This window comes from Sus scrofa, chromosome 13 (assembly GCF_054392235.1).
Source record: "Sus scrofa isolate SSC_HxYL_T2T_F1_AM1 chromosome 13, Sscrofa_HxYL_maternal_Yorkshire_Landrace_v2.0, whole genome shotgun sequence".
NCBI classification, from domain to species: Eukaryota; Metazoa; Chordata; class Mammalia; order Artiodactyla; family Suidae; genus Sus; species Sus scrofa.
In genome coordinates this window covers 164,443,626-164,469,714 of record NC_139395.1, presented here as the reverse complement: position 1 = coordinate 164,469,714, position 26,089 = coordinate 164,443,626, and the positions used below count along the sequence as shown (strand labels likewise).

Sequence of the window (26,089 nt, the reverse complement as noted above, 5' to 3'; positions counted from 1 at the left end):
GTCATGGTTGAAAAAGATGCTTGATATGATTTCAATTTTCTTAAAGTTACTGAGGTTGGATTTGTAGCCCAGGATGTGATCAATCTTAGAGAATGTTCCATGTGCACTTGAGAAGAATGTGTATTCTGTTGCTTTTGGATGGAATGTCCTATAAATATCTATTAAGTATATCTGGTGTAATGCTTCATTCAGGGGCTGTGTTTCCTTATTGATTTTCTGTCTGGTTGATCTGTCTTTTGCTGTAAGTGGGTTGTTAAAGTCCCCCACTATGATTGTGTTATTGTCGATTTGTCCTTTAAGGTTGTTAGCAGTTGCCTTATATATTGTGGTGAACCTATGTTGGGTGTGTAGATATTTAAAATTGTTACGTCTTCTTCTTGGATTGATTCTTTGATCATCATGTAGTGTCCTTCCTTGTCCCTTAAAATATTCTTCATTTTAAAGTCTGTTTTGATGGAGGTGGTGCAAGATGGTGGAGGAATAAGAGGTCATGCACACCTCCCACAAACATATCAAAAAAAAAACCACATCTACAGGTAAAACTGCTTGCACAGTACATCAACTGAATGCTGGCAGAAGACCTTAAATCTCCAAAAAAGTCTAGAAACTCTTGACATAACTGGGTGTAACAGAGGAAAAAAAGAGAAAAGGAATCAAGATGGTACTAGCATTCCTAAGATAGAGCTAAGAAGGAGAAAAGGAACCCACCTCCTGCAAAGCCACCTAATTGGTGAAAGATTGGCTGAGTCAGTCAGACCTCAAAGTCGCAGCTGAACTGAGAATAGCAAAGCAGAGTGAGAGCCACAGAGATCATCTGAACCACCAGCCCAGACACCAGAGCCTGAGATGCTCATGCTGGGGGTGGGTGCTGAGACTCAGGATCCTGAGGTCAGCCCTGGGGTGAGGACTGAGGCTGGCATGAAGGGCTAAGGAGAAGTGTGCCATGGGCTAAGGTGGGGACCACCATCACAGAAGGAACCTGGGAGAAGGTCCAGACCCACAGTAAAGGCAAAGCACCATTGTTGGGCAGGGGATAGGAGGAGTGGCTTGCTGCCATAGGAAACTCCCTTTGCTGGAGCATGTGTATGCCCACAAGCTTAGATGGTGGGGTGGCTCTTTGGAGGCTATGGGCATGGAGAAGCCTATTGCTCTTTTAAGGGAGATTAGGCGCTTCTTCTGAAGGCTAACAGTGGCCAGGTTCCTATTGTGTGGGCTCAGGGCATAAGGGGGCTAAGTGCAATGTGGTGCCTCTTGCACGATCTACAGGTGGCAGTGACAGCCTGCAGTAGTAGTCTCAGAGGCCAGAGGGAGGCGTGGTTGCCACTACTGGGGGCCTGTTATTGGGCTCCACCAGTGACACCAGTCACCTCAGGGATTGCCAAAAAAGAAAAAGAAGAGGGAATTGCAACCAAGAACCATATGCTATTGCTCTCACTCCCCTGGGAACACACCCATCCTGCAGCTGCCACTGACAAATGCTCTGGGTGACCCACATACACGTGGTCACTGTTCCTTCCCAACTAGGAGCAACTGCTGTAGCACTTCCTGTGTGGGCTTAGTGGGACAGGATTCTTCTTGTGTGGTCTGCAGGTGGCAGGGGCAAACCACCACAGTTATCTCTGTTTCCAGAGGAGGGCATGGCTCACTGCCATTGGAGATATCTGAACATAAATCACTTGCAGCCCCATTCACCTAAAGGGCACCACAGAGGAGGGCATTGTGACTGAACACCACCTGTTGGTGCTCTTGCACCCTTGGGAACACACCTGCACTGCTGTTGCCACTGCCAGCCGTTCTGGGCACTAACCACACGCCTGATCTCTGTCACTTCCCAGAATACTACAACTAAGAGCACCCTTTACAACACCTCATATGTGGGCCAAGTGAGATGGGTTTTTTCATTCATGGTCTACAGGTGGCAGGGGCAAACCACCACAGTTATCACTGACTCTAGAGATGGTTATGGCCTGCTCCTAATAGGGGTCCCTGAGCAGGCAGCACTTGTGGTTGCAATCACCTCAGAGGAGGGCATTGCAATCAAACACAAGCTGTTGTTGCTCTCACTCCCCTGGGAACTCACACGCCCTGCTGTGGCTACTGCCAAATGCTCTGGTCACCTTGAAGATCTGCCTAGAGCTTATTACCACATCACAGGGCCCTGCAACTAGGGGTAGCCTGTACCACCTTCCTGCAGGTCCTTGTTGCTGTTGAGAGTCCTATGACCAGGCACTGACTGCTGGCCCTACCCATTGCCTCCTTCTCCATGAAAACACACTGAGCATCCTGGGAACAACAGCCTGCTCACACCAAAGAAAGAGACAGCAAATATCCAAACTCCCACACCAAAAATATATAGTACCCCCCCCCAAAAAAATACAGAGGGATACTCTTGCATAGAAATAGCCTTCTAAGACTACAGTTTGGCTTCCCTGAACTCACAGGAAAGGAAAAACACAAGCAAGATGAAGAAGCTCAGAAACCATGCCCACTTAAAGCAACAGGAGAATTCACTTAAAGCAGACAACAATGAAACAGACCTCTGCAGTCTGACAGACATTGAGCTCAAAAGGGAGGTATGGAAAATACTGAAGGAATTAATAGAGGATATGAACAGTAATGCATATTCTTTTAGAAAGGAACTAAAAAATATAAGGAAGGGCCAATAAAAACTAGAAAATTCATTTGCAGAGATACAAACTGAGCTTAAGGCAATAAAGACCAGAGTGAATAATGCAGAGGAATGAATTAGTGATGTGGAATGTAAAATAATGGAAATCACCCAATCAGGACACCAGACAGAAAACCAAATGAAAAAACATGAAAGCAATATGAGACATATGGAATAATATAAAGCAGGCCTATCTATGCATAATAGGAATTCCAGAAGGAAAAGAAGAAAAGGGTATTGAATATATATTTGAAGAAATTATGGCTGAAAACTTTCCAAATCTAATGCATACTGATATCAAGATACAAGAGCACAGAGGACCCCAAACAAGCTGAACCCAAATAGGCCCACACCAAGAAATAATATAATAAAAATGGCAAAAATTAAAATAAAGAGAGGATTCTAAAGGCAGTATGAGAAAAGCAAAGCATTAGTTATAAGGGAACCCCCATAAGGCTATCAGCTGATTTTTCTACAGAAACACTACAGGCCAGAAAGGAGTGGCAAGATATATTGAAAGTGCTAAAAGGAAAAAATTGGCAACCTGAAATACTCTATCCAGCCAGAATATCACTTAAATAGGAGGGGAAATAAAGAATTTCTCCAAAAAACAAAAGCTAAAATAATACAGAAATACTAAACCCATTCTAAAAGGAATACTGAAAGGCTTCTCTAAGTTAAAAAAAGGAGAGGGAAAAAAAAGAGAAAAGAAGAATTAGGATGGAGAAAACCACAATTAGAAAGCAAGTGCTTAAATAAGCCAGCATGCAGAGCTAAACATGAAGAGGTAAAAAAAACAAACTAACAAAAAAAAAAAAAACCATCAAAATCATACAATGTAGGGAAGGAAAGTAAGAAAATATGGATTCTTTTTCTTATTTTAATGGTTTTAATGGTGTGTCTGAGCCTATATGACTATCAGGCAAAAGCAAGCAGAAATAGGAAGGGCTTAACATGCTTAAAAAGCAGGGCAACCACAAATCAAAACCAAACATTACATTTACAAAAACTGAACAGAAATGTACTCAGGGATAAAATAAATGGAAACCATCCAACCCAAAAATGAAAAGAAGAAAAGAGAAACGTAGAATCAACTGGAAAACGAGGTTTAAAATGGCAATGAATACATATCTTATTCATTGTTTAGGGTGACAATAATCCCCTTAAATGTCAATGGACTAAATGCTCCAATAAAAAGACACAGAGTGGCAGATTGGATTAAAAAGCAAAAATCTTCAATCTACTGCCTACAAGAAACTCACCTTAGAGCAGAGAACACCTATAGATTGAAAGAGAGGGGATAGAAAAATATATTTCATGCCAGTGGACAAGACAGGAAAGCTGGAGTTGCAATACTCACATCAGACAAAATAGACTTTAAAACGAAGGCCATACAAAAAGACAAAGAAGGACACTATTGAATGGTTAAAGGATCCATTCAAGAAGAGGATATTACAACCGTCAATATATATGCCCCTAATATAGGAACACCCAGATACCTACAACAAATACTAACAGACATAAAAGGAGAAATCAATGGGAATACAATCATAGTAGGAGACTTTCACACCCCACTAACAATAATGGACAGATACCTCAGACAGAAAATCAATAAGGCAACAGAGATCCTAAAGGACAAAATAGAAAAGTTGGACTTAATTGAAATTTTCGGGACATTACATCCAAAAAAATCAGAATACATATTCTTTCCAAGCATAGATGGAACATACTGAAGAATTGATCACATACTGGGGCACAAAGCTCACCTCAACAAATTTAAGCGTATAGAAATTATTTCAAGTATCTTCTCTGACCACAATGGCATGAAACTAGAAATCAACCACAGGAAAAGAAATGAGAAAAAACTGACTACATGGCACTAACCAACATGCTACTAAAAAAGCAATGGGTCAATGAAGAAATCAAGAAGGAAATTAAAAATACCTCAAGACAAATAATAATGAAGACACATCCACTCAAAATGTATGGGATGCTGCAAAAGCAGTGCTCAGAGGGACATTCCTAGCAATACAGCCCTTCCTCAAAAAAATATGAAAAATCTCAAATCAACAACTTAACACCTAAATGAATTGGTAAAAGAACAACAAACAAAACCTTAAGTCAGCAGAAGGAAGGAAATAATAAAGATCAAAGTGGAAATCAATAAAATAGAGATTCAAAAAACAATAGAAAAGATCAATAAAACTATTGAGGTTATTCTTTGTACAGGTAAACAAAATTGAGAAACCTCTGGCTAGACTCACCAAGAAGTGGCGAGAAAAAAACTCCAAAACACAAAATAAGAGATGAAAAAGGAGAAATCACAACAGATACTAGAGAAATCCAAAAAAAAAAAAAAAATGAGAAAATAGTATGAACAATTGTATGCCAACAAATTTTGTCAACCTCGAATAAATGGACATCTTTCTAGAGACTTACAGCCTGCCAAAACTGAATCAAGAAGAAATAGATCAACTGAACAGACCAATCACTAGCAATGAAATAGAATATGTCATAAAAACACTCCAGGACAAGATGGCTTCACAGGCGAATTCTACCAAACATACAAAGAAGACCTTATACTCATCCTCCTTAAACTTTTTCAAAAGGTTGAAGAAGAAGGAACACTCCCAAAGACATTCTATGACACCACCAACACCCTAGTTCCAAAACCAGAGAAAGATACCACCAAAAAAGAAAACTACTGACCAGTATCTTTGACAAATTTAGATGCAAAAATTCTCAACAAAATTTTAGCCAACCAAATCCAACAACATATAAAAAAGATCAAACACCATGACCAGGGGGATTCATCCCAGGTGCACAAGGATGTTTCAACATACACAAATCAATCAATGTCATACACAACATTAGCAAAAGAAAAGTCAAAAACTACATACTCATCTCAATAGATGCAGAAAAAAAGCATTTGACAAAGTTCAACATCCCTTCATAAAAACTCTTACCAAAGTGGGAATAGAGGGAACATTGCTTAACATAATAAAAGCCATTTATGACAAACCTACAGCAAATACAATACTCAATGGAGAAAAGCTGAAAGCATTTCCACTAAAATCTTTAACAATTCCAGGTTGTTCACTTTCACCACTTTTATCCAACATAGTACTGGAAATCCTAGCCACAGCAATCAGACCAACTAAAGAGATGAAAGACATCCAAATAGGAAGAGAAGAGGTAAAATTGTCACTGTGTGCAGATGACATGATACTATATATAGAAAACCCTTGAACTTATCCAACAAATTCAGCAAAGCAACAAGATATAAGATTAACATTCAGAATCAGTTGCATTTCTGTATACTAACAATGAAATATTAGAAAAGGAGTACAGAAATACAATACCTTTTAAAATTGCACCTCAAAAAATCAAATACCTGGGAATACACCTAACCAAGGAGGTTAAAAACCTATATGCTGAGAACTATAAAACATTAATCAAGGAAACTAAAGAAGATGTAAAGAAATGGAAAATATTCCATGCTTCTGGGTTAGGAAAATTAATTTGTAAAAACGGCTGTACTACCCAAAGCAATCTACAGATTCCATGCAATCCCTATCAAATTACCCATAACATTTTTCACAGAACTAGAATAAACAATCCAAAAATTTATATGGAACCACAAAAGACACAAAATTGTCAAAGCAATTCTGAAGAACAAAAATCATGCAGGAGGCATCTCTCTCCCAGAGTTCAGGCAATATGACAAAGCCACAGTCATGAGGACAGTGTGGTCCTGCTACCAAAACAGACATACAGACCAATGGACAGAATAGAGAACTCAGAATTTAACCCAGACACCTATGGTCAGTTAATCTTTGTCAAAGGAGGCAAGACAGTAAAATGGGAAAAAGATATTCTTTTCAGCAAGTATTCCTGGGAAACCTGGACAGCTGCCTGCAAATCAATGAAACTAGAACACACCCTCACCCCATGCAAAAAAAATAGACTCAAAATACTGAAAGAATGAAAGGCACCATCAAACTCCTGAAAGAGAACATAGGCAAAACATTCTCTGACATCAACCTCATGAATATTTTCTCAGGTGAGTCCCCAAAGCAACAAAAACACGAGCAAAAATAAACCAATGGGACCTAATCAACCTCAAAAGCTTTTGCACAGCAAAGGAAACCAAGAAGAAAACAAAAAGACAACTTACAGAATGAGAGAAAATACTTTCAAATGATGCAACTGACAAGGGCTTAATCTCTAAAATATGTAAGCAACTTATACAACTCAAGAGCAAAAAAGCCAACAACCCAATGGGAAAATGGGCAAAAGATCTGAATAGACATTTCTCCAAGGAAGATGTGCAGATGGCCAACAAGCACATGAAAAAATGCTCAACATCCCTGATTATTAGAGAAATACAAATCAAAACTGCCCCAAGATACCACCTCACACCAGTAAGAATGGCCATCATTAATAAGTCCATAAAGAACAATGCTGGAGGGGGTGTAGAGAAAAGGGAACCCTCCTGCACTGTTGGTGGGAATGTAACCTGGTACAACCACTATTGAGATCAGTATGGAGGTATCTTAGAAATCTATACTTAGAACTACCATATAACCCAGCAATCCCACTCTTGGGCATATATTCGGTCAAAACATTCCTTGAAAAAGACACATGCACCTGCATGTTCATTGCAGCTCTGTTTACAATAGCCAAGACATGGAAACAACTGTCCATTGGCAGATGATTGGATTAGGATGATGTGATATATATACACCATGGAATACTACTCAGCCATAAAAAGAATAAACTAATGCCATTTGCAGCAACATGGATGGAACTAGAGACTCTCATACTGAGTGAAGTAAGTCAGAAAGAGAAAGACAAATACCATATGATATCACATATTTACAATCTACTATATGGCACAAATGAACCTTTCCACAGAAAAGAAAATCATGGACTTGGAGAATAGACTTGTGGTTGCCCAAGTAGAGGGGGAGGGAGTGGGGCAGATGGGGAGCTTGGTGTTAATGGATGCAAACTATTGCCTTTGGAATGGATTAGCAGTGAGATCCTGCTGTGTAGCACTGGGAACTATGTCTAGTCACTTATGATAGAGCATGATAATATGCGAAAATAGGATTTGTACATGTATTTGTAACTGGGTCACCATGCTGTACAGTAGGAAAAAAATTGTATTGGGGTAAACACTGTCAAAAAACTAATGATATTAAATAAATCCTTTAAAAAGAAACAACCCCCCCCCCAAAGAACAACAAAAACAAAAAAATAAAATATATTTTGTCTGATATGAGTATTGCTGCTCCAGCTTTCTTTTGATTCCCGTTTGCATGGAATATTTTCTTCCATTCTCTCACTTTAAATTTGTATGTGTCCCTAGAAATGAAGTGGGTCTCTTGAAGACAGCATATATATGGGTCTTGTTTTTGTATCCATTCAGCCATTCTGTGTCTTTTGGTTGGGGAGTTTAGTCCATTAAGATTTAAAGTAATTACTGATATGTATGTTCTTACTGCCATTTTATTAATTGCTTTGGATTTGTTTTTGTTTCTCTTTTTTCTTCCCTTCTTCTCTTGTTCTCTCTCTTGTTTGATGACTATCTGTAGTGTTGTATTTGCATTGATTTTTCTTATTCATTTGTGTATCAATTGTAGATTTTTGGTTTGCATTTATTCTGAAGTTTTGATATGAGTCTCTCTATATATATATATATGAGATTGTTTTAAATTGTTGGACTCTTAATTGTAAGTGCATCTCCAGTGTCCTGCATTTGTACTCACCTTTTGTCATGATTTCTGATTTTGGTGGCATGATTGTGCATGGATGATTTCATATCTTTACTGTATATATACCTTTACAGGTGAGCCTTGTCATTTGTGGTATTTTTGTTTCTCTTTGTGGCCTTTTCTTTTCTGCCTAGAGAAGTTCCTTTAGTATTTGTTGTAAAGCTGGTTTAGTGTTGCTGAATTTTCTTATATTTTACTTATCTGTAAAGCTTTTGATTTGTTCTTCAAATTGGAATGACAGCCTTGCTGGGTAAAGTAATCTTGGTTGGAGGTTTTTTCCTTTCATCACTCCCTTCTGGCCTGCAGAGTTTCTGCTGAAAAATCTGCCCTTATCGGGGTTCCCTTATGTTATTTGTTTATTTTCCCTAGCTGCTTTCAATATTTTCTCTTTGTCTTTAATTTTGCTCAGTTTCATTAATATGTCTCGTGTATTCCTCCTTGGGTTTTTTTTAATATGGTACTCGTTGTGCTTCCTGGATTTGAGTGAGTGGTTCCTTTCCTATGTTAGGGTATTTTTCTGCTGTTCCCTCTTTGAATATGTTTTTGTCCTTCTCTCTTTCTTCTCCTTCTGGCACCCCTATAATATGGATATTGGTGCATTTAACATTGTTCCAGAGTTCTCTGAGACTCTATTCATTTGTTTTCAATCTTTTTTCTCTTTTCTGTTCCGTACCCATAATTTCCACTAATCTGTCGTCCACCTCGCTTATTCGTTCTTCTGCCTCCTGTATTCTGCTCTTGGCAGCTTCTAATGAATTTTTTATTTCAGTTATTATATTTTGCATCTTTTCTTGTTTAAGTTTTATATCTTGTGTCTCTTTGCTCAGTGTTTCCTGTAAGTTATCCATCTTTGCCTCCAGTTTATTTCCACTGTCTTACATCATCCTCAGCATCAGCAGTCTAAAATCTTTTTCCTGGAGGCTGAGAATCTCCTCATGGCTTAGCTGTTTTTCTGGGGTTTTTCCTTTCTCCCTCATCTGAGTTATAGTTCTCTATCTTTTCATTTTTATAGGTTTTTGGTGTGGTGACCTTATTACAGATAATGGAGTTGTAGCCTCTCTTACTTCTGGCATCTGCCCCCCTTGTGGCTGAAGTTTCTACGGGGGCTGATGCCTGCCCACTCATAGGTAGAGCTGATTCCTGTCCCTCTGGTGGGTGGGGCTTTGTCTCTGGATGAGATTAGATGCAGCCATGTGCCTGGAGATTCTTGAGGAAGCCTGTTTACTGTTGGGTTGGGCTGAGATCCCACTTGGATTGTTGTTTTGGCCTGGGGCTTCTCAGTGCTAATGGGTGGGGCCAGATTTTTTCCAAAATGGCCACCTCCAGAGAAAGGCATGCTGCTGAATATTCCCAAGAGCTTTGCTTCTAATGTCCTTTCCCCACAAGAAGCCACATTCACCCTGTTTTCCCAGGATGTCCTCCGAGAACTGCAGTCAGGTTAGACCCAGATTCCTATGGAGACTTTGCTTTGCCCTGGGACCCAGTGCACGTGAAAGCCTGTGTGCACCTTTTTTTTTTTTTTTTTTCATGGCTAATTGGGACTTTTTTCTTTCTTTTTTTTTTTTTTTGTGTGTGCACCTTTTAAGCAGTGAGTCTCCATTTCCTCCAGTCCCACGGAGCTCCTGCACAAAAGCCCCACTGGCCTTTAATGTCAAATGCTCTGGGGCTCTTTCTCCCAGTGCCAGCTCCCCACACGTGGGAGTTTGATGTGTGGCTCAGAACTCTCACTCCTGCAGGTGCGTCTCTGTGAACCAGTTACTTTCCAGTCTGTGGGGCTTCCAACCTGGGCAGTATGGGGTTGCTTATATCATGTAATCGCCCCTCCTACCTCTTGATGTGGCCTCCTCTTTGTCTCGTGGAGTAGAATACCTTTTTGAAAGTTTCCAGTCCATTTGGTGGAACGTTGCTCAGTATTTGCTGGTAAATTTTGTTGTTTTTAGGAGAGAAGTTGAGCTCCATTCCTTCTATACTGTCTTAATCCCTTTTCTCCTATCTTAATTAGCTCTTTTAAGTACTATCTCTAAATACAGTTACAAATGAGGTACTGGGATTAAGAATTCAACATATGAATTTCAATGTTGGAGGGAGAACGGGTACCTACTATTCAGCCTGTAACTATTTTTTCGCAAATGAGAGTGAAACTGTGTGAAATAAATGTCCTTGTGTGATCATGTTACTAATAATGATAATGTTACTAGTAATATTTATAATAGCAAATACTTCCTATATAAATTGCTTATAAGGGATTAAGCAATATCTACTTTATGTGATAACACTTTTGATCCTTGCAATAGACTCATTAAGAGATATTATTGTTATTTCCATTTTATTTATGAGGAAGTAGAAGCATAAAACATTTTTGTGACATTTATAAGCACTATATTATGCTGGTTGTCAATAATAAAATGATATTGTAATAGTAAACATGGAAATCATAGCATAATTGATCTTACCATTGGGCCAGAGCAAGGATTTGTACTTATGATGTCCTTTGCCATTTGGTCCCTGGTTCATGAAGACTCTGTATCATTTAACATGGATAGCAGTCAGAAATGCTAAAACTGGTTGCCCAGGACTCAGAGGTGAGGTGAAGCCTTTGGAATTACCTCCATCTTTTTTCTAGGGCATTGATGAGTGTCTCTCTCTTCTCTGGGTTTAGATAAAATACAATGAAATGCCATGAGTCTACAGTCTTAGTTTTTATTTAATGAGCTTAGATTTGTTTCTTTAATAAAAATATACCCTGACTTAGATCAATAAGGGTGTGACCTTCCTTCTTTTGAAGGCTTTTGAAGTCTTATTCTTTGGCTTTTGGACCATTATCCTTGCTTAGTTGGTTTGATTGTTTCTTACATTCTTTAAGTTTTAGGTTAATTTGTTGGGAATCATGTGAATCGGAGTCTACAAGACATTAATTTAGGACTCAATTTACTTTCCTCTAATCACTACAGGACAAAGCTCCATCCTAATCTCTGACCCCTGTGGCTAGAATATGCCAACTTATTTTAGAGCTTTGGACAAACCAAAGAATTGATCATAGTGGTAAGTCATTTTGAACAGAGATGTGACCAAGAATGAACTTTCTTAGTGGGAAGTCTCATAATCTGCAAAGTGAAAAAGCAATAAAAGCTTTCTTAATAGAGTTGGTTGTTGCGTGAAAACACTGTAAGGTATAAATAGGCAAATAGTGTTTGTTTGTATTTTTTTTTTTATTATTCTACTTTGGTATAATCCAATGGTGGAACATGTAAGAGTCACTAGATAGAAACTGAGACCAAAGAAGATAATTATTCATTTGTAATAATAATAATACAAAAAATTTAACAAAAATAGTTAGAGTAATTTGTCTCAATCTTGGCCACATGGCAGAAATTAGAATCTTCTAAGTAATAATGTCTGGTTCTACCAAAATCAATTAAATCAGTAGTCCTGGGGGTGAGGCTCAAGAATTAGTAGTTTTTGAAAGCAGATTCTGGTGTACATTTAAGATCAGGAATCAGTGATCTATGGGAAGAAACACCAGTAGTCAACTCCCAGATACATAGAAGTAAAACTCCTGAATGACAATGGATTATGTAAGATAGTTTATTTCTCTTACTTAAAATAAGTCTGGAGGTAGGCAGTTGAGGGCTGGTGTGGTGGCTCTAAGATAGTATCAGGTACTTAGAATAATATAATCTCTTTCTCAGCATATGGATTCATTCATAAGGTCAGCTCATAGCACGATATTTTTTTAACCAATAATTATTGGGCATCTTCCCTGTGGCAGGAATTGTTCTGGGATCTGGTTGCATTTTAGGTAGCACGGCTAAAACATATCTTGCTGAGAAGATGACATTTGAGTAAAAAAACTAAAGGGCATACGTCAAAGAGTAAGTCATGCAGATAGCTGAAGCAGAAGCATTCCAAGCAGAGGAAAGAAGTGTCAAAGTCCCTAACGTAGGAATGGGTCTGATGTAGTTGAGAAAAAGCAAAGAGGTGAATGTGGCCAGAGTTCAATGAGTGCAGGGTTAATAAGCAGGATGTGAAAGAGATTGTGGGTGGGTTAACATATTGAGTAGGCTTTATAGGTTACCATAAAGATTTTCAATTTAGCCTGAGGGCAGGGGATAGGGGACATTGAGCAGAGAAATAACATGGTATGATTTATGCTTTAGTTTCATCAAGATCACTTCTATTGTGTGTTAGAGAACAGACCCACTAATTAACCAGGAAGAAGTAGGAAGACAGGTCAGAATGCTGTTGTAACTGTCAGGGTGAGAGATGATGGAGACTTTGATCAGGATGGTAGTTGTGAATTTGATAAAAAGTACATTGATTTCAGATTTAATTTGAAGATGGAGGCAACATCACTTGTTAATATAATTAGTGTGACATTAGAGTGAAAGATAGGAGTCAGAATGTCTACAAGAGTTTTGGCCTGAAGAATGGAGTTGCCATTTACTGAGATGGGGAAGACTGAAAGAGCAGTGGGTTTGAGTCAAAACTAGGAGTTTGGACATAGCAAGTTAAAATATCTGTTGGACACTTGTTTCAGTTTACTTTTCAGTTTCAGTATATTCTCTTTGGTGAACAACAAAATTCTTTTAAGCATTTCTCCTTTAAAATAAGCATGGTAAATACTGGAGGGACATTTCAGGAGGAAGAGGCTTTTCCTCCTGGCATTTCTGATGGAAACTGGACCTTGGCAGTATGGATATGAGGACATCCAGTGGAGCTGCTTCAGCCCTGGAACCAGGATCTGGCTTCTCTGTGACACTGGAGCCTCAGCCTAACAATAACTATTCTGTGGTTCTCTTCAAATGGAAATTAGAGCCCCTCCCCTCTCTTGAGGGCCTTCTTCATCTGCCCATACCCTGACTTCCTCTGCAAGTCACTGCGTATTGATTAAATGTACCCACTTGTACTTCAAAGAGTAGCCTCTTCCTTGTCCAGCAACTCCAGACTAGTTCTGGTTTTCTTACTGTCTGGTAGGCTGAGCCATACCTTCTCCAACAAAGTTTGAGCACCTTCCAAGTTTGCCTTTCCTAGGGTACCTTCTCTTTGCCCTTGGGTACCATATGTGTCACAGTTGCTCTTTTACAATAGCTCCTAATTCTTTAATTTAAACTTCCCCATTTAACTTGCTACACGGTTTCTCTCTTCTGGTTGAACACAAACTGCTATAACCTCCAAGTGTAGAGATATGAAGGCAATTGGTTATACATGCTTGGAGCTCAAAGGAGAGGCCCAAGATGAGGATACACATTTGGAACCATAAACACATAGATAATGGTAAAAGCCATGAGACAGGAGTATCTCTTGAAGGGAATTCATATAGAAGTAAAATATACAAGACTGAACCTTGGTCCAAAATTTAGAGGAAGAAGAAATAAGGAGGAAGTGGTCAAGGAGGCTGAGAAAGAGTCTTAAGGGGAAGGAGAGGAGGAGAACGGTATGAATGGGGAGAAAAAGGACGGGAGAGAGATAGAGAGGGAGATAGAGATATGAAGAAGGGAAGAAAGAAAAGAGAAAGGAAGAAAGGAAGGAAGAAGAAATAAGGGAAGAAAGGAGGAATGAAGGGAAGAAAGATAAATGCAAGAAGATAATGTAGTTAACTGTATTAAATGTAGCTGGTTGATCAGTTAGTTGTTAAATTTAAGTCAATTTTAGCTCTTAGTTCAGTAGGTTACCCACTCCTCATCCCTAGCTCTGTGGCAGGAAACTGGGCACAGATTGCTGGAGCAACTTTCAAGCTGCTTGCAGGAGCCAGTTTGAGCTCTTTCCACCACTATACCAAAGATTTGTTCTGTGATGATGTTTGCTCCTTCTGATTGCAGGGGTGAATATTGCAGAGGAAGGCAGCTATTGTTGCACTTGAACTTCCTCTTCCGTTGTTGTAATTACCTTTCCTAACAGCTGAAGTGAATACCAGGGGACTGAAGAGATTTTCTTCCCTTCATTTTCACTTTTTATCCTTTTGGGAGCCATATAGTTTTGTTCAAAAGCAGAAATATATTGGGGGGGGGGGTTGAAAGTCACCATTTATGTCCAGGAATGCACAAATTCAGAAAATACCTGAGAAGACCTTAAATCTGCAGCATAGGCTGATCATTAGCATAAGGGAACTTTACAAAAACTGAAAGTGAAATGAAGCAAAACAAAAACAACAAACACTGGAGAAGAGGCAGAATTTGGTTTTCAGAGTTACCACATTATAGGCTTCAAATGTCCAGTTTTCAAAAAAAAAATCACAATGTATATAGCAATATAGGAGAAAAAGTAAGTTAATAGAAACTATCCCTGAAAAAGAACAGATGGCTGACTTACTAGGCAGAAACTTTCGAATAACTAAAGATGCTCAAAGAGCTAAAACAAGATGTGGATACAGTCAATATAACAAGGTATGAACAAAATGAAAATTTTAATAAAGAGGTAAAAACATTAAAAGCTAAAATCTTTTCTTATAAAACTGGGAACAAGACAAGGATGCCCACTCTTGTCACTTCTATTTAATGTAGTATTGGAAGTCCTAGACACAGAAATCAGAAAGAAAAATAAATAAAAATCATGCAAATTAACAGGAAGAGGTAAAACTGTCACTCTTTGCAGATGACATGATACTATGTACAGAAAACTCTAAAGTCTATCACAAAAAACTATTAGAACCAATAAAATAATTCAATACATTTACAGGATACATGATTAATATATAGAAATCTTTTACTTGTCTGTACACTAATAATGAACTATCAGAGAAAACAATAAAACAATTCCATTTAAAATTGCATCAAAAGGAATAACATATTTAGAGGTAAACTTAACCAGGAGATGACCTATAATCTGAAAACTATAAAGCACTGATGAAGGAAATTTAAGATTATACAAAGAAATAGAAAGTTATCCAGTGTCCATGGACTGGAAGAATTAATATTGTTAAAATGACCATACCACCCAAAGCAAGCTATATATTTAATGTAATCCCCACTACAATACACATGACATTTTTCAGTTAGAACAAACAATCCTAACATTTATATGGAACCACAAAAGACCCAGAATAGCCAAAGCAATCCTAAGAAAAAAGAACAAAGCTGATGGTATTATGTTCCTTTACTTCATACTATATTAAAAAGCTACAGTAATCAAAGCAGTATAGTATTGGCACAAACCAGACACATAGATCAGTGGAACAGAATAGAGCATGTAAAAATAAACCCATACCCTTATGGTCAATTTATGACAAAAAAACAAACATATGTAATGAGGAAAAGACAGTCTCTTCAATAAGTGGAATTGGAAAAATTGGACAGCTATATGTAAAAGAATAAAATTGAAGTGTTTTCTCCTGGGATATACAAAAAATAAATTCAAAATGGATTAAGGACATAAGACTACACACCATAACACTCTTATTAGCAGTTATAGGCAAAACGCTCTCTAGCATAAATTAGATCAATTTTTTTTTTGGATTAGTATACTAAGACAAAGGAAACAAAAACAACAATAAACAAATGAGACCAAATTAAACTTAAAAAAGCAAAGGAAACTTGACAGAATGAAAAGTCAGTCTACTGAATGGCAGAAAAATATTTGCAAATGATATGACAGACAAGGGTTTACTATCTAAAATATACAAACAGTTAATACTATTCAATATCAAATAAACAAACAGCCTGATTAAAAAATGAGGAGACCTGAATAGATATTTTTCCAAAGAAGACTACAGATGGTCAACAGGCACATGTAAAGGTGCCCAACATCACTAATTATCAGAGAAATGCAAGTCAAAATCAAAGTGAGGTATAACTTTATACCTGTCAGAATGGCTATTATCAAAAAGTCTACAAATAACAAATGTTGGTGAAGATGTAGAGAAAAGGAAACCCTTGTACACTGCTGTGAGAATGTAAATTGGTGCTTCCACTAGAGAAAATGGTATGGAGATTCCTTAAAAAACTAAAAACAGAACTGCCATGTAATCCAGCAATTACACTCCTGGGTATATATCCAAAGAAACTGAAACACTCATCTGAAAATATACATGCATATATATATATATATATATGTGTGTGTATATATATATATATATGTTCCATTATATATAATGGGGTATTAGTCATAAAAATAATGAAGTTTTTCTATTTGCAGCAACATTGGTGGACCTGGAGGTATTATGTTTAGTGAAATAAGTCAGAGAAATAAAAATACTCTGTATCATCACTTATGTGTGGAATCTAAAAATAAATAAATAAATAAATAAAACAAATGGATAAATGTAATAAAACAGAAAACAGACTTATAGAGAACAAATTAGTGGTTATTAGTGAGGTGGGGGAAGGGGGGGAACTACAATGGGGTGGAAAATTAAGGGGTACGCACTACTACGTATAAAATAAATAAGCCTCAAAGATATGTTATACAGCAAAGGTATTATAGCCAATATTTTATAACAACCTTTAGTGGAATATAATCCATAAAAATATGGAATCACAGGGTTTCTGTTGTACACCTGAAACTAAGATAATACTATAATCAACTATACTTCAATTAAAATATATAGGGACATATTCTATGACATTAAAAGCATATCACAAAATTCAAAAAATTCAGGAACACCAAAATGTTAGTATTTATTTTCTCAGATAGGTGAAATATAGAGTTATATTTATTTGTTAAATATTTCAATTTTGTTTGATTTTTAAAAACAAATATCATGCAAGTACTAAATAATTTTTTGAAAAAGAGATTAAAAACATAAAAAGGAACTATAAAGAAATCCTGGAACTGAAAATTACAATAACCAAAATGAAAATTTCACTAGAGGGATTCATGAGCAGATTTGAGCATCTGGGAGAATCAGAGAACTTGATGATGGTGTGGACAATGAAGTGGTCAAGTTTGAGGTACACAGAGAAAAAGATTTTACCTGAAAGACCTTTAATACACCATCATTTACATTTTGGGCATCCCAGGAGGAAAAAGAGAGAGAGAAGAGGAGAAAAAATAATGTCCCCAGACCCTGAAATTCTGTGAAAGGCATGAATGTAAACATCTAAGGAACTCAACAAGTTCTAAGCAGGGTAGATTCAAAGAGACCTATGCTGAAGAACATTATGGTCAAACAATTGCAAGCCAAAGCCAAGAGAGTAACTTGAAAGCCACAAGAGAGAAGTTATTCATTACATACAATAGAAACCCAAATAATATTATCAGCAGATTCTTACCAGAGACCTTGGAGGTCAGATGGCAATGTGTTGATATATTTAAGTTGTGGAAGGATAAAGCTGTGAACCAACAATCCAGCAAAACTATCCTTCAAAAATGAGGGAGAGAAGTTCCCATGTAGCTCAGCAGGTTAAGGATCTGGTATTGTCACTTCAGTGGCTTAGGTCACTGTTGTGGCATGGGTTCAATCCCTGGCCTGGAAATTTCCACATGCTGCAAGTACAGCCAAAAAAAAAAAAAAAAAAAATGAGGGAAAAATTAAGACATTCCTACATAAACAAAAGCTCAGGGAGTTTTTGACCATTAGACCTGACCTGCAGGAAATGCTAAAGGGAGATCTTCATTTTGAAATGAAAGGACTCTAGGTGGTAACACAAACTTGTATTAAACTAATAAAGATCTTTGATAAATATATTCACAAGGACAATTAAATATGCTAGTATTACTGTAATTTGACTTGTAACTCTACTTTTTGTTTTCCGTGTTTCTATGTTTAGAAACTAATGAGTAAAACATAATTATCAGTTTGTTTTTGTGGACACAGTGTGTATAATGTAGTTTGTGACATCAGTAACAGAAAGGGGGTAGGGAAGGAACTGTATAGGAGCAGAGTTTTTGTATCGAAGTTAAGCTTGTATAAACTCAAATTAGAATGTTATAACTTTATGATGTTAAATATAATCCCCATGGTAACTGTAAAGACAGAAAGTATAATAATGGTTGCCTGGGGCTGAGGAGAGTGGAAAATGGGGAATTACAGTTTAATGGGTGGAGAGTTTCAGTTTTGCAAGTTGAAACAAGTTCTGGAGATGGATGGTGGTGATGATGGTTGTACAATAGTCTAAATGTACTTAATATCACTGAACTGTACTCTAAAAAATGATTAAAATGATAAATCTTACGTTATACATATTTTACCCCAATTTTAAAAAAGTTAAAATAGAGTTGGTAGTCATGAATTTAAGATAAGAACATTCATTTTGGTTTTGAATCTTTTCTGTACTCCACTTATTTCTGTGGGGGAAGGCACAAATTCAGTGAAGATTTGAGTTTCTCATGGTTATAAGACAAGATGTTTATGTGAGAAAAGGGTCAAGGAGTTAAGACTGTACAAAGGATGACATTCATGACTGATTGTGGCGTGTAAGCTGATTACTAATACTCTTAACCATTAAGATCAGGTGGTAACAGGAGAAAGTAGGAAACAAAAAAGGGGTCAACTGCCTTTAAGCAGCCTCCTGGAAGTCCAAATAGTCACGTTTTAGGGGCCAAACTTTGGCATGTGCTATACATGGCTGTAAGAGATTCTGGAAAATCTATTTTTTGTTTTGAGGAGCAGTGAGTCCTGCTAAGTTATTCTATTTACTAGGGAATAAGGGCAAAATGCTTGTAGAAAGCCACTAGCCTCCTCTGTCACAGTATGAAATACTGGCCTGCTTAATGAGTCTCTTTGGGAAAAAGGATTACAGAAGAAGTTGATTTAGCTTGGGGGGAGGGGATATTCTCCTTTAATCAAAGCTAGGCACAAGGCCATTTAGGCCAAAAATATGAGTTATAGTTACACAACAGTATGTTTTTTGCTCATCCATTCATCATATGCTTTTCCCTCAGGCATATTTATCTTTCAAGTCCTAAAAATCTTCATGCATTTCTTATCTCTTTACTTACAGAAGCTTCTTTCAGGAAAAGATCTGATAAACTCAATTTCATTATAGTTTAAATGACTTATAAAGTTAAGAGTCACTCATCTGAACAGTGTAAACATTTTTATAGGGGATGAAAACCTCAGGCTAAGGGGTATGACATCTCATTGGAGTGGGTCCCTAGCTTAGGGAGGAAAAATAACTCTGGGGATAGGGGGAGCTTCCTGTAACCTCTGTAATGATGCCTTCTTGGCCATTCTCTCTCTGAATGCTTCTAAGGATTATCACTGGCCAGAGCTACATGATTCAGTCTTTCAGACTGTCAGTCTGGCAACAGCTATTAAATTCAGTCTGAGACCAAATAAAAAGGAGCATTTTGCAATTGAATTGAATAAAGATTAATGGCATAAAAGATTCAGAACTCACGATCAGATGGCCAAGGGACTCAGACTTCTCATAACTCAATCAGTGAATGCTGGGAAGTTGAGTTAACCTTATGGCATCCAGCAGAATTGGCATAGGACATGATTTTGCTTGTGACAGAAGCACATTTCCTTTTCTGCTCATTGAATAGTCAAATAGAATTGACTGATAATTTGCCACATGCAACCAAGAGGAATCTTAGCACATCTGATAGACTACAGAATAGGAATGCTGCTTAACGTGACTTTTATTGCATCTCAGCACCTGCTCGAGCCAACAGTTATTACTATCTAGGGTAGGCTGTGCTTAGATTATCATTATTCCTGTATCTTTGCATTTGTATTCTGCAGACCACTGTGCAAGATAAAATTGATATATGAAGGTACTGATTGTGAGTGGCAGAATCCTGTGGCTACAAGTCCTCTGCAAGCCTAGCATATTAGGGAAGGTTGGGAGGGGGAAATTGTTTATGTAATTGGAGTCATTGTCTAGGTACACCGGCCTTTTTCTCTCTTCTCTCTGATTCAACCTCCCTCCTCCCATCTTCCCTTTCCTTATCTCTCTGTCTCTGTTCTCCATTAATTTTCATCAAGGTATCTTTTTTTTTTTTTTTTTTAATAAGAGACAGGGAAAATGTGTAATAACCAGGACAAAACCCATTAGGCCTCAAATACAAATATAATCAGTAGGATAAAAGTAGAGTTCCCATTGTAGCTCAGCAGGTTAAGAAGCTGACATAGTGTCTATGAGGATGTGGGTTTAATCCCTGGCCTCACATAGTGGGTTAAAGATCTGGCATTGCCACACGCTGTGGCATAGGTCACAAATGTGTCTTGGATCCATGGCGGCTGTGGTGTAGGCCAGAAGCTGCAGCTCTGAGTTGCCCCCTAGCCTGGGAACTTTCATATGCTGCAGGTGGGGAAAAAAAGAAAAAAAAGTAGGATAAATGCTAGATTTATAGAATCCCATGTATTAGACACTGGATAATATTCACTCAGATAGACAGAACAGTTGTTGAAATATTGACATTTGTCCTTACCAGGTGGCATATATCTGCTGACCCAAGTCCTCTGAACATATCCTTGCTACAGAGTCCCTTGGTGGGTCCTAAGACCCTTAAGATTGCCTCTTTATCTGAAAACTAAAGAGTTAGATCTTGGCACAGCAGAGGGCCTGAAGGAAGCAGTTCCTGGTATCTAATCTGATTGTTCTAAATCCATGTCAAATCCGTTGTTAAGTGCTAGAATTTTTAACTGCTAGAATATCCTCCAAAGACTGAAACAGAGAAGGCCGCTATGAAGTAGGAAAAATGAAATTAATTGCTACTATGTAATGTACTGTTTTTTTATTCTTTAGTGCAGAACCAGGCATTTAGCCCTCTTGGGCCTTGAATGAGGAGCTGAATCAGTATTCTCTCACTTATCAAATTGTTTTTAGGCAGGGAATACTGACTGAGTACATGAGGTAAAGCAAAAGGATATACCCCTTTATGGGTCAGAAATGTCTGCAGATCATTTTGTGTAGCCTATTGTAACCCTTTCACCCTTCACTTATTAATCTGTAAAAGGGATTTATTCCTATATATCATTATTCGTAGGTGTCCTCTTATTGAGAAGGTTCCAGGGGCTTCCAGAGGAATTTGGATTTTAACTTTTGGATATTTCTTTCCTCTAAAATTCAATAGGTGGAAAAATGTATTCCATCTATTTAGTAAGAGTCATGTCTTTTCCATCACCGCAACAATGATATTCTTGACAGAAATTGCATCCTCTGCCACGTTATAAGTGTATTTCTTTGAACCATTTGTTGTTGTGTGTGTGATTGGGTCTGTACAGATTAAAATAGCACTGGGAGAGCCAATTTAAGCCTTGAGATGAGTGAGCCTGAGCATTAGAGACATTCTGGCACATACATATCTCATAAATACCGTTGTTAAGTTTGCAGTGGCTGTGATGGAATGTGCAGCTCAGGCACTTTACCCTTGTTAGTGCAGAAGAAAATTCTTAGGGCTCTCACACAGCTCCAAGGGGATTAAAGGAGAGGGAGTGGAAAAGACTTTCTGAAATCTAATAGCTAACCCCCTTGGTAACCTGAGATGCAAATACACCAGTAAAAAAAGGGCTATCATCTTTGCTGATTTTGGCCTTGTATACTAATTAAATACGTACAGTTGTTTGATAAAAGAAAGTCAGAATGGCTTTCAGCACAGTCAAAATGGGATAGGACTATGAACAAGTCTTCTATAAATAGTTCATGGATAAGATATGGTAAATGATGGGAAATTGCTGAAAAATTAGGTTCACAATGTCATGCTGGTAATTAAATATCTGTTTTCTTCTAAAATTTATGTTAAGTAACAAACATATTAACCTAATATGCTCAACTGTTAGAACGGTGGTTTTTTGTTTTTTTTTTTTTTTGGTCTTTTTGTCTTTTTAAGGCCGCACCCGGGGCATGTGGAGGTTCCCAGGCTAGGGTTTCAATCGGAGATACAGCTGCCGCCTATGCCACAGCAACAGCAACATGGGATCCAAGCTGTGTCTGTGACCTACACCACAGCTCACGGCAACACCGGATCCTTAACCCACTGAGCGAGACCAGGGATTGAACCCGCAACCTCATAGTTACTAGTCGGGTTCGTTAACCACTGATCCACAACGGAAACTCCAGAACAGTGGTTCTTAACTTTGTAGAGATACTAGGATCTCCTGGGGAGCCTTAAAAAATAGTGACATCTTAGCCTTACCTAAAGAGATTCTGATTTATTTTGTCTGGAGTGTGGTCTGGGTGTCAGAGTTTTTAAAATCTCCCTGGCAAAATTAAAAAAAAAAGATTTTCCCACTTTTATCATGGTATAATTAACAAAAAAAATTTTGATATACTTAAAAGTAGAATATGATGATTTGACATATGTATATATTGTGAAAAGATTCACACAATCAAATTAATACATCCATCAGCTTGCATAGTTTTTGTTTGATTTTTGTTTTTGTTAGTTTCTTTGTTCTTTTGGTGAGAGTGCTTAAAATCTAGTCTCTTAACAGATTTCAGTTGTACAGTAATAGTATTATCAACTATATCACCATGCTATTCATCAGCTCTTCAGAACTTATAACTGACAGTTTATAAGCGTTTATCATCAGTCTGCACTTCCTCCACCTCCAGTCCTGTCAATATCCATCCTACTGTCTGTTTCTATGAGTTTAACTTTTATTTTTTAGGTTCCATATATCAGCGATACCTTGCAATATTTGTTTTCCTCTGTCTGGCTTCTTCATTCAGTATAATGCCCTTGTGGTTTATCCATGCAGTCTGGATCGAGAACCACTGGGTGAGAACCACTTTGAACCATTTAGTTTGGGATATGGTGCTTTATCAACATGAACACGTTAAAAAGAAATCATTACTCTGTAGCTATATACTATAAATAAATTTTCAAACCGTGGCTCAGAAAATAATTGTTTAAACTTTTACAACTTAAAAAATTTGAGGAGTTCCCGTCATGGCACAGTGGAAACGAACCTGACTAGGAACCATGAGGTTGTGGGTTTGATCCCTGGCCTTGCTCAGTGAGTTAAGAATCCGGCCTTGCCATGAGCTGTGGTGTAGGCCCTCAGCAACAGCTCCAATTAGACCTCTAGCCTAGGAACCTCCATATGCCACAGGAGGACATATAAGTGTCCATTATAAAGCTTGTAGGACACTTTCTGCTTCCAGAAACAATCAGCTTTCTCACTTGTCTTTAATAATATGAGTAGGAGAAAATGTATGCATTTAATTATTTTTTAAGTTTTCACAAATTAACCTTTTTTAAATTGAAGTATAGTTGATGTAGAATATATAAATTCCAAGTGTACAATGAAGTGATTGACAGTTTTTAAAGGTGATAGTCCATTAGTAGTTATAAAATATTTGCTGTATACTCTGTGTTGTGTAGTATATCCTTGCTAGCTTATTTTAAACCTAATAGTTTGAATATTTATTTAAAATTTTTATTTTTACTTTTTATCTAAGTATTGTAAACATATATTAGTTGCAGTTGTAATTATAGTGATATAATATTTATATTCATTATGAATTGATCACCACAATAAGTCTACTAACCATCAGTTACCATACAAACTTATTTCAATGTTATTGACTATATTCCCGATGTTAACACTTTATATCTCCGTATTTTATAGCTGGAAGCTTATACCTACCTCTTAATCTCTTCACCCATCCCTGTTCCCTCTGGTGACAGATTGTTTATTGTCTGTATCTATGAATTTGTTTCTGTTTTGTTTTTTTGTTTGTTTGTTTCACATGTAAGTGAGATCATATGGTCATTGTGCTTCTCTCTCTTATTTAGCAAAAAAACTAGGTCCATCCATGTTGCCACAAATGGCAAGATTTCATTCTTTTTTCGGTGAAGTAATATTTCATTGTGTGTGTATGTGTGTGTGTGTAAATATATGTGTGTGCATATATATGTGTGTGCATATATATGTGTGTGTGTGTATATATATATATATACACATAGAAATATATGACATCTTCCTGATCTATTCATCTGTCAATAGACTACTTAGATTGCTTCCATGTCTTTGATCTTGTAAGTAATGCTGCAGTGAACTTACAGATGCATATATCTTTTCTAATTAGCATTTTTGTCTTCTGTGGTAAATACCCAGAAGTGAAATTTCTCAATCATATGGCAGTTCTATTTTTATTTTTTTTAGAAATTTCCATACAATGTTCTCTAGTGGATATACCAATTTACATTCCTCCAATAGTGCAGGAGAGTTTCCCTTTCTCCACATCCTCATCAACACTTGTTATTTCTGAGCTTTTTGATAATAACCATTCTGACAGGTGTGAGGTAGCATTTCGCTGATGACTAGTGATGTTGAGCATCTTTTCATGTGCCTGTTGGCCATCTGTATGTTTTCTTTGGAAAAATGTCTATTCAGGTCCTCTGCCTATTTTTAATAAGCTTGGTTGTTTTTTTGATTTTGAGATGTATGATTTCTTTTTATATTTTGGATGGTAACCTCTTATTGGATATTTCATTTGCAAATACCTTTTCCCATTTAGTAAATTGCTTTGTCATTTTGCTGGTTTCCTTCACTGTGCAGAAGCATTTTTTGGTTTGAGGTAGTCCTACTTGTTTATTTTTGCTTTTGTTGCCCTTGCCTGAGGGGACAGATCCAAAAAATATTTCTAAGACCAGTGTCAAAGAGCATGATATCTATGTTTTCTTCTGGAAGTTTTATGGTTTCAGGTTGTATACTAAGTCTTTAATCCAGTTCAAGTTTATTTTTTATATAGTGTAAGAAAGCAGTCTAGTTTTATTCATTGGGCCTGTAGCTATCCATTTTTCTAATGCTATTTGCTAAAGAGACTATCTTTTCCACTCTGCATATTTTTGGTTCCATGGTTGTAAATTAATTGACCATATAAGCATGCATTTATTTCTGGACTATGTATTCGGTTTCATTGATCTATGTGTCTGTTTCTGCACCAGTATCTTACAGTTTTCATTATATAGATTTGTTGTTTAGATTAAAATCAAGGAGAGTGATACCTCCAGCTTTGTTTCTCTTTCTTAAGATTTCTTTGGTTATTCAGGATCTTTTATGTTCCTATACAATTTTAGAATTATTTGTTCTAGTTCTGTGAAAATGCCCTTGGTATTTTGATAGGGATTGCATTGAATATGCAGACTGACTTGGGTATTTTGGTCGTTTTAACAATATTAATTCTTCCAATCCATAAGTATGATAAAGCTTTCCATTTGTTTGTGTCATCTTCAGTTTCCTTTAAAATGTCTTATAGTTTTTCAAGTATGAGCCTTTTTACCTCCTTGGTTAGATTTATTCCCAGGTATTTTATTCCTTTTGATTCAATTGTAAATTGGAGTCTTTCCTTAATTTCTGTTTCTGATACTTTGTTATTTATGTATAGAGATGCAACAGATTTATGTACATTAATTTTGTATCCTGGAGCTTTACTGAACACATTTATCAGTTTTGTTTTAGGGTGGCAGCCTTAGAATTATCTGTGTAATATCATGTTGTCTGCAAACAGTGGCCATTTCTAAATTTGATGCCTTTTATTTCTCTCATCTGATTACTATGGGTAGAACTTCCTGTTGAATAAAAGTGGAGAGAGTGGGCATCCTTATCCCCTTTCTGATCTTAGAGGAAATGTTTTGAGTTTATACCATTGAATATGTTATTGGCTATAGGTTTGTCATATATGGCTGGTGTCAGCCTACTGGTGGGTAGGGCCAAGGCCCAGGGGTTCCTGGGGCTACTGCCAGCTCACTGGTGGGTGGAGGCAGGTCCTGAGATCTCTGGCTGCAGGACCCTGGGTGTTCTGAAGCT

General features: G+C 37.2%; 1 protein-coding gene across 5 annotated transcripts in view; it reads left to right on the top strand.

The window, feature by feature from the left end:
• LOC110256428 (uncharacterized) overlaps positions 1-26,089 on the top strand; it is a 1,007,420-nt gene that overhangs the window by 371,311 nt on the left and 610,020 nt on the right. Inside the window, exon 7 of one of the 5 annotated variants that reach the window (XM_084991379.1) lies at positions 11,400-11,490. The exons of the other annotated variants lie outside the window; for them this stretch is intronic. The gene's annotated coding sequence lies outside the window, so the exon portion shown is untranslated. The remainder of the gene's footprint in view (positions 1-11,399; positions 11,491-26,089) is intronic. 5 annotated transcript variants of the gene reach the window in all.